At 42.8% G+C, this 16,011-nt stretch overlaps 1 protein-coding gene and 1 long non-coding RNA gene across 2 annotated transcripts in view; one reads left to right on the forward strand and one right to left on the reverse strand.

Moving 5' to 3' along the window:
* Positions 1-2,160: 2,160 nt before the first annotated feature.
* Positions 2,161-16,011, forward strand: part of PRKCQ (protein kinase C theta) — a 48,661-nt gene continuing 34,810 nt past the window's right edge. The window contains exon 1 of the mRNA XM_052680975.1: positions 2,161-2,281. The gene's annotated coding sequence lies outside the window, so the exon portion shown is untranslated. The remainder of the gene's footprint in view (positions 2,282-16,011) is intronic.
* The window catches only part of LOC128079622 (uncharacterized), a 29,344-nt gene continuing 15,608 nt past the window's right edge, over positions 2,276-16,011 (reverse strand). The window contains exons 2-3 of the long non-coding RNA XR_008206237.1: positions 8,202-8,277; positions 2,276-2,460 (exon numbers count right to left, since the gene is read on the reverse strand). This is a non-coding gene — a long non-coding RNA (uncharacterized LOC128079622). The remainder of the gene's footprint in view (positions 2,461-8,201; positions 8,278-16,011) is intronic.

Raw genomic sequence — 16,011 nt, forward strand, 5'->3', positions numbered from 1 at the left:
GGCCCTTCATGTGGCAGGGAGGGTTGGAGCTTCATGATCCTTGAGGTCCCTTCCCACCCTGGCCATTCTGTGATTCTGTAATTCTGTGTGAAGGAATGTCCTTCTCTGGCACTGAAGGACAACTCCGGGGTATGCTGTCAGAGTCAGGAAGGTCAAGATAGGGCAATGCAAGCCCATAGAAAGAGCATGTTGAATTTTTCTTGGAGCAGAGGATAGAAGATGTCCTACCAAGGACTTTATCCAGCTCTGAGATCTTGTTGCACGGCCAAATGTCTTGCTGGGAGCTAAAGTCTTTTTCTGTCCCTATTTTAGAGATGGGTGGCCCAATGTATTGTGTAATGAATTTGTATTCATTGTATACAATGCCAATGTCACTCTTATCTTCAGAAAGGTCAAGAAGGAAGATCCAGGTAATTACAGGCCAGTCAGCCTCACCTCTGTCCCTGGAAAGGTGATGGAACAGCTTGTGCTGGATGCCATCTCCAGACAACTGGAAGAGAAGGATGTTATCAGGAGTAATCAGCATGGGTTCACCAGGGGGAGGTCGTGCTTGACCAACCTGGTAGCCTTGCAAGCTGTGCTGCCATTCAGCAAGACCTGGACAGGCTGGAGAGCTGGGCAGAAAAAAACCAGATGAGGTTCAACAAAAGCAAGTGTAGAGTCTTGCATCTACGGAGGAATAATAGCATGTCCCAGTGTGGAGGGCAAAGTGGCCAGACTCTTTTCAGCAGTGTGGAGACAGGACAAGGGGAAAGGCCAGAAACTGCAGCATAGGAAGTTCCGCACAAATCTGTGCAAGAACTTCTTCATGGTGGTGGTGGTGGAGCACTGGAACAGGCTGCCCAGGGAGGTTGTAGAGTATCTCCTTCTCTGGAGATATTCAAGACCTGCCTGCACACCTACTTGTGCAACCTGGTGTAGGGAGCCTGCTTTGGCAGGGGGGTTGGACTTGATGATCTCTGGAGGTCCCTTCCAACCCCTATGATTCTGTGATTCTGTGATTCTGTGCTTCTGTAGGATGAGGAGATTCCTGGTGGTCTTCTCCAAAAGTGTTCACATTTCTGGGGTTTCCTTTCCTTCTCGTTGCTCCTCTGCCAGGTTCCCAGGCCAATTTGCATTCTCTCAATCCACTTGTGAGCAAATCCCAGCATTGCACCTAATCTTCCACTGCAGGAGCAGGCCATAAGAATGATGGAGTGGAGAAAGTTTCATCTCAAGTACATCTCAAGGAATGTACTGGGCAAAATTTATATCTCATATCCTCAAATACCAAAAGAGATGCACTGAATGAGTACTCTTCATCCTTAATGAGCACGTTTCATCCTCATTTCATCTAAATAACTGGTCTAATGTTGGGTCTGGAAGAGACACATCTCAAACACCCATGGCCAAGAACACAACATGATGGGATAAATGAAGAACCACAGAATCATTTGAATTGGAAGGGACCCATAGAAGTAATCTAGTTCAACTCCACTGTAGTGTACAGGGACACCTACAGCTAGATTAGGTTGCTCAGAGCCCCCATCCAGCCTGACCTTGAGTGTCTGCAGGTATGAGACATCCATCACCTCTCTGGGCAACCTGTGCCAGTGCCTCACCACCCTTATTGTAAAAAACTTTTTCCTTATATCATATCATAGAATCATAGAATGGCCTGGGTTGAAAGTGACCTCAAAGACATTCTAGTTTCAACCCCCCTTGCCAGGGGGATGGGGCATCCACAACCTCTCTGGGCAGTGTGTTCCAGCGCATCACCACCCTCTAACTATCCAGTCTACATCTTCCCTCTTTTAGTTTGAAACTATTTCCCCTTGTGCTATCATGACAGATTCTGTTAAAGTCTGTCCCTTTCTTTATTGTAGACCCCTTTTAGATACTGAAAGGCCGCTCTCTCCAGGCTGCACAGCTCCAGCTCTCTCAGCCTGTCCTCATAGGGCAGTGTTCCATCCCTGGGATCATTTTGGTGGCCCTCTTCTGGACGCACGCCACCAGGTCCATGTCCCTTCTGTGCAGAAGACTCTACATCTGGACGCAGTGCTCCATCGGTGAGCAGCCCAGGAGGAGGCAAAGGGGTGGGGAGGCGGGTGGTACCGAGAAGGAGGAGGAAGAGGCAGCGAGGGCAGTTCCGGCAGCGGGGCGGGGGCGGCTGCGGCACAACGGAGGTGATCTGCTCTCTAGCCGTGCCAAGCCGATCTGAGCCGATCCGGGCTGAACCAGGCTGCTCGGAGCTGCGCCCATCCGATCAGCACGGAGCCGACATTCGCTGAGAGGACATCAGGTATGGGAGGCTGGGTGCTCCGGTTCCGGCCGAGACGCGGTGTCAGAGGGATGCTTGTTCTCAGCGTGCTGCTTCAGCTCTCAGTTCTCATTCTGTCGCAGGGTTTTAAAGCCGTCTTTTGCAAGTGTTTGTGGTTTCAGAATCACATTTTCCTGCCTTTAAAAAGTGTTGTTTTCTCCCTGGTGACATCGTGTGACACACAGAAGAGGGGAAAAAGAGAAAAACAATGAAAACTGATTATAACCAGAGTGTTATTCAACACCATGTAAACAAACTGGGGAAAAATAGGGGGGAAAATATTTTCCCCTGCTAGGTTCTTTGATGTATTTAGGTGTTTTGTGGCATCAGCAGTACGTAGTAAGAGATAGAAGTTCAGTTTTACAACTGTTAATATATCTCATTATCTGAGTAAATAATTTTGGATCAAATGTGTAATATTCAACAGACCAACTCTGCTAAGTTTTAAAGCAGACTTGAGCAGTAAAGACTGGTGACCCATCTCCATCTCTCCTCTGCTGCACAGTGTTGTGAGTTCTCCTGAAAAAGGGGGCTCAAAAGCTCCGCCTGACTGCCTGGCCTTGGTTCTGTTCCCTGCACGGATGCTGAATGATAATGGAGTTAAACTCTTGGGTGTAACCAGATCCTTTTTAATGAAACCTTGTAAAAGCGTTGCAGCTCACTTTCCAGCTGTACTTTTCCCTAGTCTCCAGTAATGCGATACTTTCAGGAACAGAAAGCTTTTTATGGACCCTTTTTAAAATTCTCACAAATGAAATAACAGTGGCAAAGAAAATGACTCCAGCAGCTGAAAGCCACTTAATTGAATCATGCTAATAGCGGGTTATTTAGTAAGGCTACCAGAGCAGGAAGAGAGAAAGTTTCACTGAACTTGCTATTAAAAAGAAAAAAGAAATGTTGGGAAGGAAGAAGTAGAACTACGTACGGTGAATAGAGCAATGTTCTGACTTTCATATTTTTAAACAGGCAAATCCTTGAGATCCTGAGGTTGTCCTCCTCTCCTCTCCTCTCCTCTCCTCTCCTCTCCTCTCCTCTCCTCTCCTCTCCTCTCCTCTCCTCTCCTCTCCTCTCCTCTCCTCTCCTCTCCTCTCCTCTCCTCTCCTCTCCTCTCCTCTCCTCTCCTCTCCTCTCCTCTCCTCTCCTCTCCTCTCCTCTCCTCTCCTCTCCTCTCCTCTCCTCTCCTCTCCTCTCCTCTCCTCTCCTCTCCTCTCCTCTCCTCTCCTCTCCTCTCCTCTCCTCTCCTCTCCTCTCCTCTCCTCTCCTCTCCTTTCCTCTCCTCTCCTCTCCTCTCCTCTCCTCTCCTCTCCTCTCCTTTTTATCCTTTCTTTTCTAGAAAAGGACTCCACATCCCAGCTGAGCCCATGCAGCATTTGGGGGTTTCCAGGAAATGCATGCTAGGAGCCCAATGGAAGGACCAAAAGGAGCACCTGCACCAAGGAGGTTCCTGTCCCCCTTGGTTGCAGTGGGACAGAACTGCATTCAGCTGAAGGTGTCAGAGGGCCTCCTAAGGCAGCCTATTGCTGAACACCCAACATCACTCAAATCTGGATCTCAGGCCAGCCTCTGGGCCGACACTTCTGTTACTTTTTTGGTGTCTAGGCTAATCATGAGACTTTGGTATCCACCAGTCCTCACTTTCTCTGAGCTCCTTAAGCCGTGCTGCACTCATTGGTTTCCTCTCATGACTTTTTGGCCAACCCCTAGGGCACATGATGAATGAAGCAAGTCACATTTCTGAGCTGAAAGTCTGACCACTTTAAGATGATGCCCCAGTTGCACAGACATAGGCAATGCAAAGCTTAGTAAGACTTTCTCGCCTGTTCTACACATCCATTGGGATTTTTTCCAAAGCCTTACCAGAAAGGATTTAGATCTTCCTCCTGAACATCCACACTGCATTTCAGATCTCTCCTTCTGCTCAGACTGTTTGTAATTGCTTTGACACATTGGACAAAATTTTTCTTGTTTTTCTTTCTTTCTTTCTTTCTTTTTTTTTTTTTGCACAGCAAAGACTGATATGAAGAGAGCATTGTTACAAAGCCAGGGCGGAGATAACTCTTTTTTTTCTTTCTGCCACAAGTGTGCTTCCTTTCAAAGAAAGTCAGTTGGCTCTCAGCTTCTCACGGATGCACTGTGCACCTCAGCAGCACATCAGAGGTGCAGGGCCTCAAAAGAAAAGCTTAAGGGGAGAGACAAGGAAGGAGAGGTGGAAGGAAGGAAAGCCTCAGCAGCTTAGTTTCTCAGCATGGCAAGTTCTTGTTTTTCCTCCTTTGGATCTTTTCCAGGTTAGTCTCTCTATATCCTTCCATTTTGTTGCAAACAAGGTGATGTGGTGAATATAACTTTTGACGGTAACTGTTTGGTTTCTTCTCTAATTATCTTTTAATTACAAAGCTTAGCCAGCTCTGTAGCAGCCTGGAAAGGAGATGAAATATTAACTGGCTTCTGGGATTTTGTCAGAATAGCTGCTCTCTCAGAGCTGCTCTTAGCTTCTTACATGTATGTTCATGGATCTAAGTTTAAAAACTTAGCTGAAAAATCTCATTTTGCTTCCCATTTTACTGACCAAGATTTGCATAAGCAGAATGTCGGTCTTTGCCTAAACCTTCAGAAAATGATTACTGAAACAGAAAATGAAGCAAAAATCCATACAGTGATGTGAACCATCACTTGATGCTGCCTTCCTAGAGGTGTTCAAGGCCAGGTTGAATGGAACCCTGTGCAACATGATCTAGTGCCTGATTTAGTGGTTGGCAGTCCTGCATAAGGCAGGGGCTTGGAACTTGATGCCCTTTGAGATCCCTTTCAACTGAAGCCATTCTATGACTTTATGAGTCTATGACTGTTTGAATCTATGATTCTATGAATATCCAAAACCTGCATTTGTAAAACTAGTCAATACCTCGATTCTGTGATCACAAGCACATACAGCTGAGAGTGGATGAACAGTTCCTTTGCAGAGCTATTCGTGTGCCATCTCCAGCTCTCAGATGGAAATGAATCACATACATGATGACAACAGAAGACAGTCGTTGGGTCTGTATCTGTTCTGCCATGTTATTCTCCATACTTCAAGCCTATGCTTGAATCCAAACCAGAGGGACGCCTAGTAGTAGGCATGACTGAAAGGAAGATATTGGCAATTACATAGTGATTTTTGTATTATTGCTTGTTTGTGTTCATTATGTTCATTGGATTTATCATGCCTGGAGGAGGTTTTTAATTTGTTATCACCTACCAGATTATATCCAGCAGTAGAGATAATTAATTAACTTTGATGATGTGCGGGGAATGAACCCAGGTTGCTTTTCAAATTAAGCACCGCTGTTTTAGCAGTGGATAATTTCTCCACTTTGTAAAGTAACACCTTACAGCAACACCACTGCTTTGGAACAGCTTGCTGGGGTAGAATTGTGTCTTCCCATTTTGAGATATTTTTATTTCCAGCTATATGTAAAACTGCTTTCCTCCGTCTACTCTTTTGGGGAAGAAATGCTAAATGGAAGAAGTATGTAAAGGATGTATTCAGGGCCAGATGAAAGGGAAATTGTGTAGATTTCACATAGCTGTGCCTTGTCTCTCTCACCCCATCAGCGAGGTGCTGTGTGGTGAAGACGTAGGGTTCACTTATCTCCAAAATGAACGTGTTGATATTCATCTGAGCTGTAAAGAGCTCTGAGATTTGCAGGTGATAAACTCCATGCAACATTTTCACAGTTTTTGTGAATGGTCGTTTCCATATCACATTTGACCTATTTGGGGATGCTTTTCAACCACTGTATCTCTTAATTTACATGGCTTTAATTAATAAGAAGTGTATTTCCATTTCCTGATCACTGTGAAGCACAAATGCCCTGCTTATCTTCAAAAGATACAACAATACAGTAAGAGCATATGCATAGGAAATAACTAAAAGACCTAAAAACCTGCAAATACAAAAAAAAATCCAACTGGTAAATGACTGAGAATGGGGAAATTCTGCCCCATTCTGCCCAAGGCCCGGGGACTCTTCTATCAGGAGATGTCTCTACTTCTCCAGGAGCAGAGGAGAACTTTTTTTAGAGAAATTGTACATTTCCCTGCATAATTTTTGTGATTTATATTTCATTAGTACTGTCTGCTTGGATACCTGCGCTTAAAAAAAAGCTTTGCATCTTATTTGCATTGGTAATGAGCTAGAAAACAAGAAAACACAAATGTGTCAGATTTTTTTTTTTTTTTGTAGAAAATATATATTTTACAAAAATTACTGCTACACTGACATAATCTCCTAGAATAAATAAGGCAGTTACAATGGTGAAAAATTCAGATAGTTTTCATCCACGGTTGTGAGACAACAAACTGCTAAAGGAAATAATTTGATACGGCATCAAAGAGAGGCACCTATAGGGATGATTGGAACATCCTACACTGGGTATTAAAGGCATTCATTTGAATGCAATGAGGCAATAACAAGATTTCTGTACTTAGCAGATCGTAACTATCAACAAACATGACAGGAGAAGGGCCCTTTCCATAATTACTATTGCTCTGACCAGGAGCTGAGGATGCGATAGTGTACAGATGAATAAAAAAAAGTTATCCTGGTAAGTTTACAATGTGTATAGGAAAGAGTTATAGCAGAAGTAACAAAAACGTTACTGATTTGGAAGTAGAAATAGAGATAAGTTGATGTTAAGGAAAAAGGAAGTCTTCCAAGTTCGTATTTCTGGATAGGCCAGGGTTCTTCATGGCATAGTGACAGCTCCCAAGTAAGATGTTAGCAGACCGGAGTCTAGATTGGAAGTTTCAGTGTTGCAATTTCAGTTATTTAGGGGTGACTGTGCTTTTGCTTTTGGGACCAGAGGGACATGTGTGCCCATGCACTGCTGGTTCCAACAGTATTAGCTTCATTTCATACACTCAAACTGTTCAGCTTGTATTTAGTAGGACCTTAATGACCTACAGTGGCCAGCCTTATAGTATATATGTCAGGGCAGAAAGAAGATAAACCCTTACTCACAGGAGAGAATGTGGCCAGAAAGGGATAATGAAACTGATGCATTTGCTCCTGTGTAGCAAGACTGGGACCTCAGCTAGGAAAGTGAGAGAAATGGATCTCACTGGTTACCAGCTCCTCACTGATCTTCTGGGCCAGACGTTGTAGGCTAACATTTTTGTTAAACTTTCTTAACAATAAATGACAGCGGGGAAATATGAAATATACTGGATAAAATCTAGAAACACTTCCCAAAATAGGGAGAAAAATCAGATTTTTCCAGCACCAAAAGTGACTCCTCATAACATTGAACCACAGATTCACTCTGCATTTGACTCACTGAAGCACACTTATTCAAGATCACTTCAACATGAAAAGTCTGGAATGAAGCATCAGTATCTGAAATTATATTATGTGGCTTTCATTCACCTTATGCCAAGGAAAGAAGCAAACTTAAGTTTCTCACCATCAATAACAACTCCAAATTTGCAGTCTCTGTTTATTACAGCTCTTTTTATTTGGCTTTTACCTATACTTCAGGAGAAGTATGTGCCTTCCTGCTAGTAATTTGAGAATCTGTAGATAGACAAGTTAAGAAGAAAATCTTACAGAACAGTGTCTATATTGGCTGAGATAGCTGACTGCAATGACAGGTGGAACTTCAGATTTCTAGTCAGTTCCTAATGTTTTATTCCCACTTGATTGCCTCAGGGTAGCTGCTCACTGAACAGGCTACACGATAAGTTTCCTGTCCAGCACACTGGCCAGTTTGAATCTCTTTCTGAACTGTTTGAGTACCATGTGCTATCTTTTTCCCCACTGAACATTTCTGGATGTCATATTCTTCCAAACAGTTGATGTGATACTGCTGTGCTGTAGTGACAGTGTCTGGCACAGACTCTATCCCAGGAAGATTCATCTTACCTATTGAGCACATGAAATCAGAGAAAGTAGCTCCCTCTGAATAAGGAAATCATCACAAGGGTAGGCACTGACTCCCCTGGAAGAAGAATGAAAGGAAAATGGGGCAGGGGACATGATTCAATTCCTTACTGAATCCTCCACACTGTCAGGGGGAATTTTTTTTACTTTGTGGTCAGGTGTTGGAACAAGTTGCCCAGGGATGTTGTGGATGTCCCATCCTTGGAGGTGTTTAAGGCCAGTTTGGAGGGGCCTTAGGCATTCTGATCTAGTACTTGATCTAACCACTGGCAACCCTGCCTGTGGCAGGGTCACTGGAATTTGATGATCCTTGAGGCCGCCTTCCAACCCAAGCCATTCTATGATTCTGTGAACACACAGGCACAGCTCTGCCTATAGGGATAGGGCCTTGCATGGAAACCTCTATTTCTTTCCTTGCATGAGGCATGTGAAAGAATCACAGAATTGTAGAGGCTGGAAGGGACCTCCAGAGATCATCAAGTCCAGCCCTCCTGCAAAGCAGGCCCCCTACAGCAGGCTGCACACGAAGGAATCTAGGCAGGTGTTGACTATCTCCAGAGAAGAAGAATCCAGAGCCTCCCTGGGCAGTCTGTTCCAATGCCTCACTGTTCTTTGCGAGAATTTTTCCTAATATCCAAGCTGAGATCGAATAGAAGACTGTAGCAAACATAACCGAAACTGTAGCTCTAAATCAAACACAAGCACTATTCTGCCATCACATCTAGATAATTCACTCCAGAGAAAATACACATCCAGGGCAGGAAGTGCAAGCAGGAAGTCCCCCTTATGTCACTGTACCAGATGTTTTCTGGAATAAAATAATAAACATAGCCCATCTCAGTAAGCATAAGGAATGTTTCACTATTATAAAACACACTTGATCTGAGAAGATGTATTTAATGCATTCGTTTCAGGAGCACAGGTATCAAGAGCAATATATTCTCAAAGCAAATTGTCTGTAGAACTTTTGTTACGTAATTGTTTTGTGGAGTTATTCTGGTGTTCTTTGGGAGAAGAATCTCTTAAAGAAATGTACCCATAGCATTGGACTTGTAATAATGTTCTTCTTCAGTTTGGTAGATGTATGCATTGTCCGTGTTTATGTAGTAATTAAACACTTCAGTCCAAATTCTGTCCTCAGGAGCGACCAGGAAATAGTAGTAATCTTACTGTGATATTCATGTGTCTTTTTGTCAGCGAAATTTAGCTGGCAACCTAAATAAACTGATCAGGTATGTGACTTGAATTCTGTTACTTTAATGAAGAAAAATATATGAGAAAAGCTATTAGCAGGACTAGTTGCAAACAAGTGTAAGGCTACAGTGACTTTATGAAGTTGGCAGACATTGCAGTTTTGCTCTGGCACAAGTATACTAATAATACATGCATAACTTCAATCTTGCTTCAAAAGTAAACTTACACTTGGATAATTTTCCACTTGGATTGAAGCCTTTAATTTTGAGGAGTCCTTTGATGTAACAGTTTGAATTTTCTGCGGAGCTTCTTTGTGCTGGTGAGCTTGTAGTACACATCAGGACTGCGGTGAGGGAAGAATCCATCTGAGAGAAAAGAGCTGGCATTTTGAACTTGGTACACTGAGAAAATAAGGAGCAGCTGAGGCTTAGAGAGATTTGTTCTAGCTTGTGAATGGGATTTAGGCAAGGTTGTACCCTGCTTATCCATGGAAACAAGAGAGAAAAATGCCAATGCAGGAGTCGCTGTTATTTGTCTTGAATCGCTGTGCACATATTAAGAACTGAATTTAGCTAGATTTCCCCCTCCCACCATAGCTTTCTGCAACAGAGCTGTGACACTTGTTTTTTATGTTTTGATGTATAATACTGCTGAAATAGTAGAGAACATGCATCCTCTGGCTTCTGCTTTCAGCTCCCCCGTCTCCTCCTCCCCTTCATACAAGGGGAGGGTATTCGTCAGGGCAACTGTAGCCCATAAGACCCATAGGAAGTTAAATAAAAATATCAATGATTTTTTTTTTTTTTTCACAGCCATTTACAAAAACATCAAGTAGATCCGGCCCTAAAATGGATCCCAACTTCTGACTGTTTGTTAAGGGCAAAGAGAAGAGGGAAGGGTAGCTCTAGTGCATCAGGGTCAGTGGATGTACCCGTATTTATGTAGCCTATGTGACCATAAATTTCTACCTGAGGAATCACAGAACCATTGAATCATTAAGGTTGGAAAATGCCATTAATATCATCCAGTGGTCTACCTACCACCAACACTGTGCACTAAAGCACATTGCTAGGTACCACATCTCCATGTTTCTTGAACACCTCCAGGGACAGACTCCACCACCTCCCTGGGCAGCCTGCTCCTTTGTTTGACCATTCATTCAGAGAAAAAGTTTTTCCTAATATCCACCCTGAGACCAGGACCATGATACTGATGTGAGCCTAAGAGATTATTCCTTTTAGGAAATATCTACAATTCTTTTAAAAATTTCAGTGATATTGATAATGCAGTTCCTACCTGCACAACCTCTCTGAAAGATCTGGTTCTGCAGCTGTATGTATATTAAACAACAGCTATACTTTCACCTCAGAAAAAGAGTTTATTTTACCTTTGGGACTGTGGGAAGGAAAGGGTGGTACCTGATTACTGCCTTTACCGCATCTTTTGTCATCTCTGGAGCAAAACATCTCCATGATTTTTCTGGAACTTTTCTGATCAGAGTAAAAGGGATCTCTTTTGAGTAAAGCAAACAATCACTGTTGTACCTTTGCAATTACTGGCTAATTTGCTGTACAGAGGTGACATCACTTCTGAGCTAAACTCTTCTGAATTTTGAGAATGTACCAGGACTACCTCTCATTCTGCCCTTGGATATCCAAGTGCATAACTGAAATTTTTTCTGTCTGGTGAGATGTTGATGGTTTGATGGTTGGATTGGATGATTTTAGTGGTCTTTTTCAACGTTAAAGATTCTATGATTCTGTGTGTACTATCTTCTTTGCACTCTGCATGGCTCAACTTGTTTAGGAAACCTCTGCTGAGGTATGAATACTTCATGGTTCCTACTGATCATACCCCGCAGTGGTACCAAGATAAATAGTGTAGGATAGCTAATGTAAGACTGAATATTTGTTGGCTCTATGTGAGTTGCTGCACTACCTTCTGAGCTTACAAAACAATGTAATCCAATGTTAATTTGTGCTAACTACTAGGAAAAACATGGAGAGTCTGAAGGAGAAGGGAGGTGGTTTCTCTCTTCACATAGCATGAAGCCAAATCCATGAAATTTTGATTTAGCAGCCAGGACATTTTTTATGGGAAAAGAAAGGAAGAAAGAGAAATAAAAAGCACACAAACCCTCTGATTTCAGCACTTTGGTCTAAAATGAATTTTGGCTGACCTTTGTATTGCATTCTTCCACCCACTGCATATTCCCAGTCAGAACACTGCATTCCCCCAGTCAGGGAAATAAGTAAAGAAAGTTACACAGAAAGAAACTGATGGATCAGTGATAAACAAGGTGGGAAGATACGGAGAGAGATGGAAGGTCTCTTAGAAACAACATGAGGTTCTGATGATGACGAAAGGACATCAGATTGTACATGGGAAGAGAGCTTCCAGCCTAACTGGATTCAGAACTGCCTTGTAATATAGAAACAGTTTAAACTGGGCTCTGTTACTGTAAACTGGGCTCTGAAGAAGAGTGGATGTGACTCTGGGCAGCCTGGTCTATTGGTTGGCAGCCCTGCCCACAGCAGGAGGGTTGAAACTAGATGATCTTTAAGGTCCTTTCCAACACAGGACATTCTATGAATAATGTGTCAAAGCTTCTATAAAAAGATCTCTGGAGTCCCAAGTCATTTAGAGTGGGAAAGGCACAGAGGTTGGTCTTGTAGTTGTCTTGACAAAAGAGGGCATAAATGTGACATCTACAGAAAAGAGTAATGAGATGGATGGAAACAAAGGACTCTGCATGATTTCAGTGAAACCATTACTGCAGAGATTGATGGAGCAGAAAAGGAAGGCAGAAGCCGGGGAGCTGCCATGTAGGAGGTATTTCTGCTTTTAAGGTATTTAGCAGAGTAAACTTGAAAATGCAAGGATGTGGAGAAGGCTGAATGAAATACTCCTTCTGCTGCTAATTGAGAAGTGTGAGCTGTGTCGAGTGCTCAGGGGGGTAATGCTCAAGTTGTTAGTGTGCCTGAATTTCCTAAATAAGTCTCCTAAATCCCTTGTGCCACACACTTGTAAGGTGTGGTTGTTTGACACAGATTCCATTTGCAGTCTGAGGTTCCTGTGTGTCAAATTTGGCCATATTTTTGAGGAATATGTGGTAATACCAGGCACAGAGGTTGCTTCATTCCCACAGATGGCCAGAAAGATATGATAAAAATGATGTAGATATAGTCTGCCAGGAGGCAGAGGGATGAGCAAAACGCTCTTTTCCAGCCCAATATTTCCATGAATCTAGGTCCAAATGCGTTTATAAGGTTTTCAGATTAAATAAAAATATTAAATGCTTCAACTGCTGAACAGGGTTAAGCCTAGGCATGAAACCACGCCTGCAGAAGGAACAATATTAATATGTCCCATGATGGCCCTTCCCCTTCCTCTAAACTTTTTTAAGTTTTATTTTTATTTTAATGGAAAGAAAGAGAAAAAGAGCTGTAGGCTGACAGGAAGTTCATTTCAGAGCATTAGCATTAGTGCTGGAGCAAGATGGTGAAGTATTTGAGGCAAACTCTAATTGTGTCATTTAAAAACACAAAGAGGTGTGTTAACTGGTGTCTCAAAACTGGTGTTTCTTACAGGAACTGCTGGGCAAACAAATGAGAGAGTGAAGAAAAGGAGATCTTGTGGCTATATCTCAGCTCAAGATATTTATTTCCTTCGTTACACTAACTAGCTCTTTGAAAGTGCATGGTTTGAAAAATTAGGCACTGTTGTTTCAAGTTTGGCCTGTATGTCTTAGAAGATAGTCAAAGCCTGAAAGATAATATGAATTTAGAACTAATTAAATAAATACAATGGGGATAATTATTTTTCAAGTGTTTCTTTGGAGTCTGTGTGATTCAAACATTGCAGAAATTGAGTGATGTTGGAAATGTAATTAATCAGAAGCTCCCTAGGAAAATAAGAAAGCAACGCCAACGGCTTGCTTTTAATAACCTGCACCCCAAAGAAAAAATAATTCACAAAAAATGAAAATATGTACCAAAGAGTAAAATGAATAGGTGTGTCTCTTTCCTGTGGGACAGGTGAGGGGGAAAAGTTTGCTATGTTTCAAGAGCATATATGATAAGTATTCACGAAAGCTGGAGTTACTCGGTTATGACCTAGCTCTGAAGACAGGAGGATATTCCCAACAGGGATTTGGCTTTTTCTTTTTGGCAAGTCTGCTCTGCTTCTCTTTCCTGTTAACAGAAATAACAAGGGTTTTAGCTTTTAAAATCTTGTCTCTCCAGAAAGAAAAAAATCACACTGTCCCCTGGAGAGCAAAAGGTGTTTCTGAAAGAGACTGTCCTTTTGATGGAAGAATTTGAGTTCTTTTTAAAAAATAAAAATTAAAAAAATTAAAAGGCGATGTGGAGTGACCCTCTCAACCCTCTTTCCAGTTTTAGTGTCACTTTCAGAGCAGTGAAAGCCAAGCAGGAAGTGTGGGGTCCCCACCCTGCTATATTTCATTGCTCTTTCAAGCTATCGTAGCTGCTAGGCATGAATACACTGCTCCTAGATTAAGCCCTAAGGTCTGGGTTCTTTTCACTGGCACCTGAACATCAGCAGTAGGACTTCTCTACTTCTCTGACTCTGAGCTTCTTTGGGGTAGATGTAGCGATTCTTGCTAGTGGGGAAATAATGATACCAGGATAGAGTCAGCCTAACTTATTTTAGATGTCTTTTCAGGGATAGCACAAAGTATGTATAGTGCCTGATTTAGTGGTTAGCAACCCTCCCCATGGCAGAAGAGTTGGAACTAGATGATCTTTGAGGTCCCTTCCAACCCAAGACATTCTACCATTTTATGATGTCCCACAAGTACTTACACCTCTTTAATGGGTAAGATGGAAGCTGGAGTGATGAACACTGCAATTGTCTGCATATATTCATGTGGATGTAACAGAGAAGCCCAAGTTTCCCAGCCTATTTATCCCTACAAACATGCAATTGCTGCATGACTTCCCACTATGGCATTCCTACTTCATGCATTTCCCTGCATACTGCAGATCCACGGGATTAGTCAGGCCAGGAAACGGATCCAGCTGCAAACTCATTTATCAAGTACAGAAAAAGAGAAGGGCCACTTTTAGATTAACCTGGTCCCTGGTCCCATACCCTACACAGATAGCTGACACAGTGGTAGTGGAAGTTTGAGAGCCTGCACTCCGAGATGGGTTGGAAAGCTGTACACAGCCTGCATTTAGGTGCATTTACAACAGTTGTTAAGTGGCAATGTGAGGATAACAAAGCACAAACTTCCTGTTTTTAAGGTCCATCTAGATAAGCTTGTTCTGCTTCAGGTATTGTAGATCCCATACTAGAATCTGTGGATGACTATTGGCTTTACTAACATCCTCCTGTTTTGTGTGATTTCCCCAGAGGGATGAAAACCAACCTTTAAACAATTATAAATCTGTTCACCCATATTAACTCCACCTTAGCTAAATCACTTCTAAATCTGAAAATAGACCTGAGGCTCCTGTCTTGACTTGTGCACAACAAATGCAACAGGAGGAAACCACATGAGCTCAGCAGTGTCCAAACAGCCATTTCTGAATGCTATATATAGAGTAGTCACTGATACACTCAGCTTGCTCTAAATACAGCATCACAAGATGGCCCACAGACATTTAAAGGGAAATCCCCTATTCCCATGCCTACCATGGGCCCCAGAAAAATCTAGAAGCCTCATTTCTATATGGCAAATGTTTAACCTGGTTTTGCTATGTCTGCAAACCATGGGGAAGGGTTATTCTGGAGAGTACCACCTCTATGCTGAAGCCAAGTCGTTCCTTGAAGTTTTGGGAGGCTTGTTTGTTGCCAGGAGTTTGCTAGTGTACCAACTCCATTAGAGACTGATTGCTTTGCCTTCCCATACCTTCTCCCTCCACTACTTTTGTGACCCTGGCTACAAATGGGGTGGCTGACTTTGAAAAGAGGGGAAATTCAACAGCTGCACAAATTCCCCTCCCTTTCCTCCTCCTCCCCTAGCCTCCCACCATTGTAAAACAAAAGCATGAGAAGCTCTGAATGCCGCCCAGAGAGTTTATGAACTTCTTTCTTTGCAAACAGGCTGTTTTTATCTTCATTGAAACAATGGGTGGCACAGGCACCCAAAAGAAAGGTCACTTGAAGGAGTTTGTTACCTTCTCAGGAGGAGTGATGGTGTACTGGCACAGGCTGCCCAGGGAGGTGGTGGAGTCACACCCTGGAGGTGTTGAAGAAAAGAGTAGATGTGGCACTGAGGGACATGGTTAGTGGGCATGGTGGGGATGGGTCGATGGTTGGACTAAATATTCTTACTGCTCTTTTCCAACCCTAATGATTCTACGCTTCTATATGCCTGTTCTTAGTTGTACATATGGGCTGTAGGACATCAGGAGACAGGGGAGAGAAGGAGAAACCCTATCCATCTCTGTTAGCATCCAGTATTGTATCACTAATAAGGACAGTTCCTGAAAGTTGCAAGAAGGCTGTGAGGTATGTTGAGTTATGCTCATGTTCAGGTCTCCACCATCCATACAAACAGATGTTTGCAGGGTAAGGATCTGTCTTTTTGGTTGGAAGATGCCTGTCAGGAGCTGGGGGAAAGTTCATACCC

The sequence above is a fragment of the Tympanuchus pallidicinctus genome, unplaced genomic scaffold (assembly GCF_026119805.1).
Source record: "Tympanuchus pallidicinctus isolate F22 unplaced genomic scaffold, pur_lepc_1.0 scaffold19, whole genome shotgun sequence".
NCBI classification, from domain to species: Eukaryota; Metazoa; Chordata; class Aves; order Galliformes; family Phasianidae; genus Tympanuchus; species Tympanuchus pallidicinctus.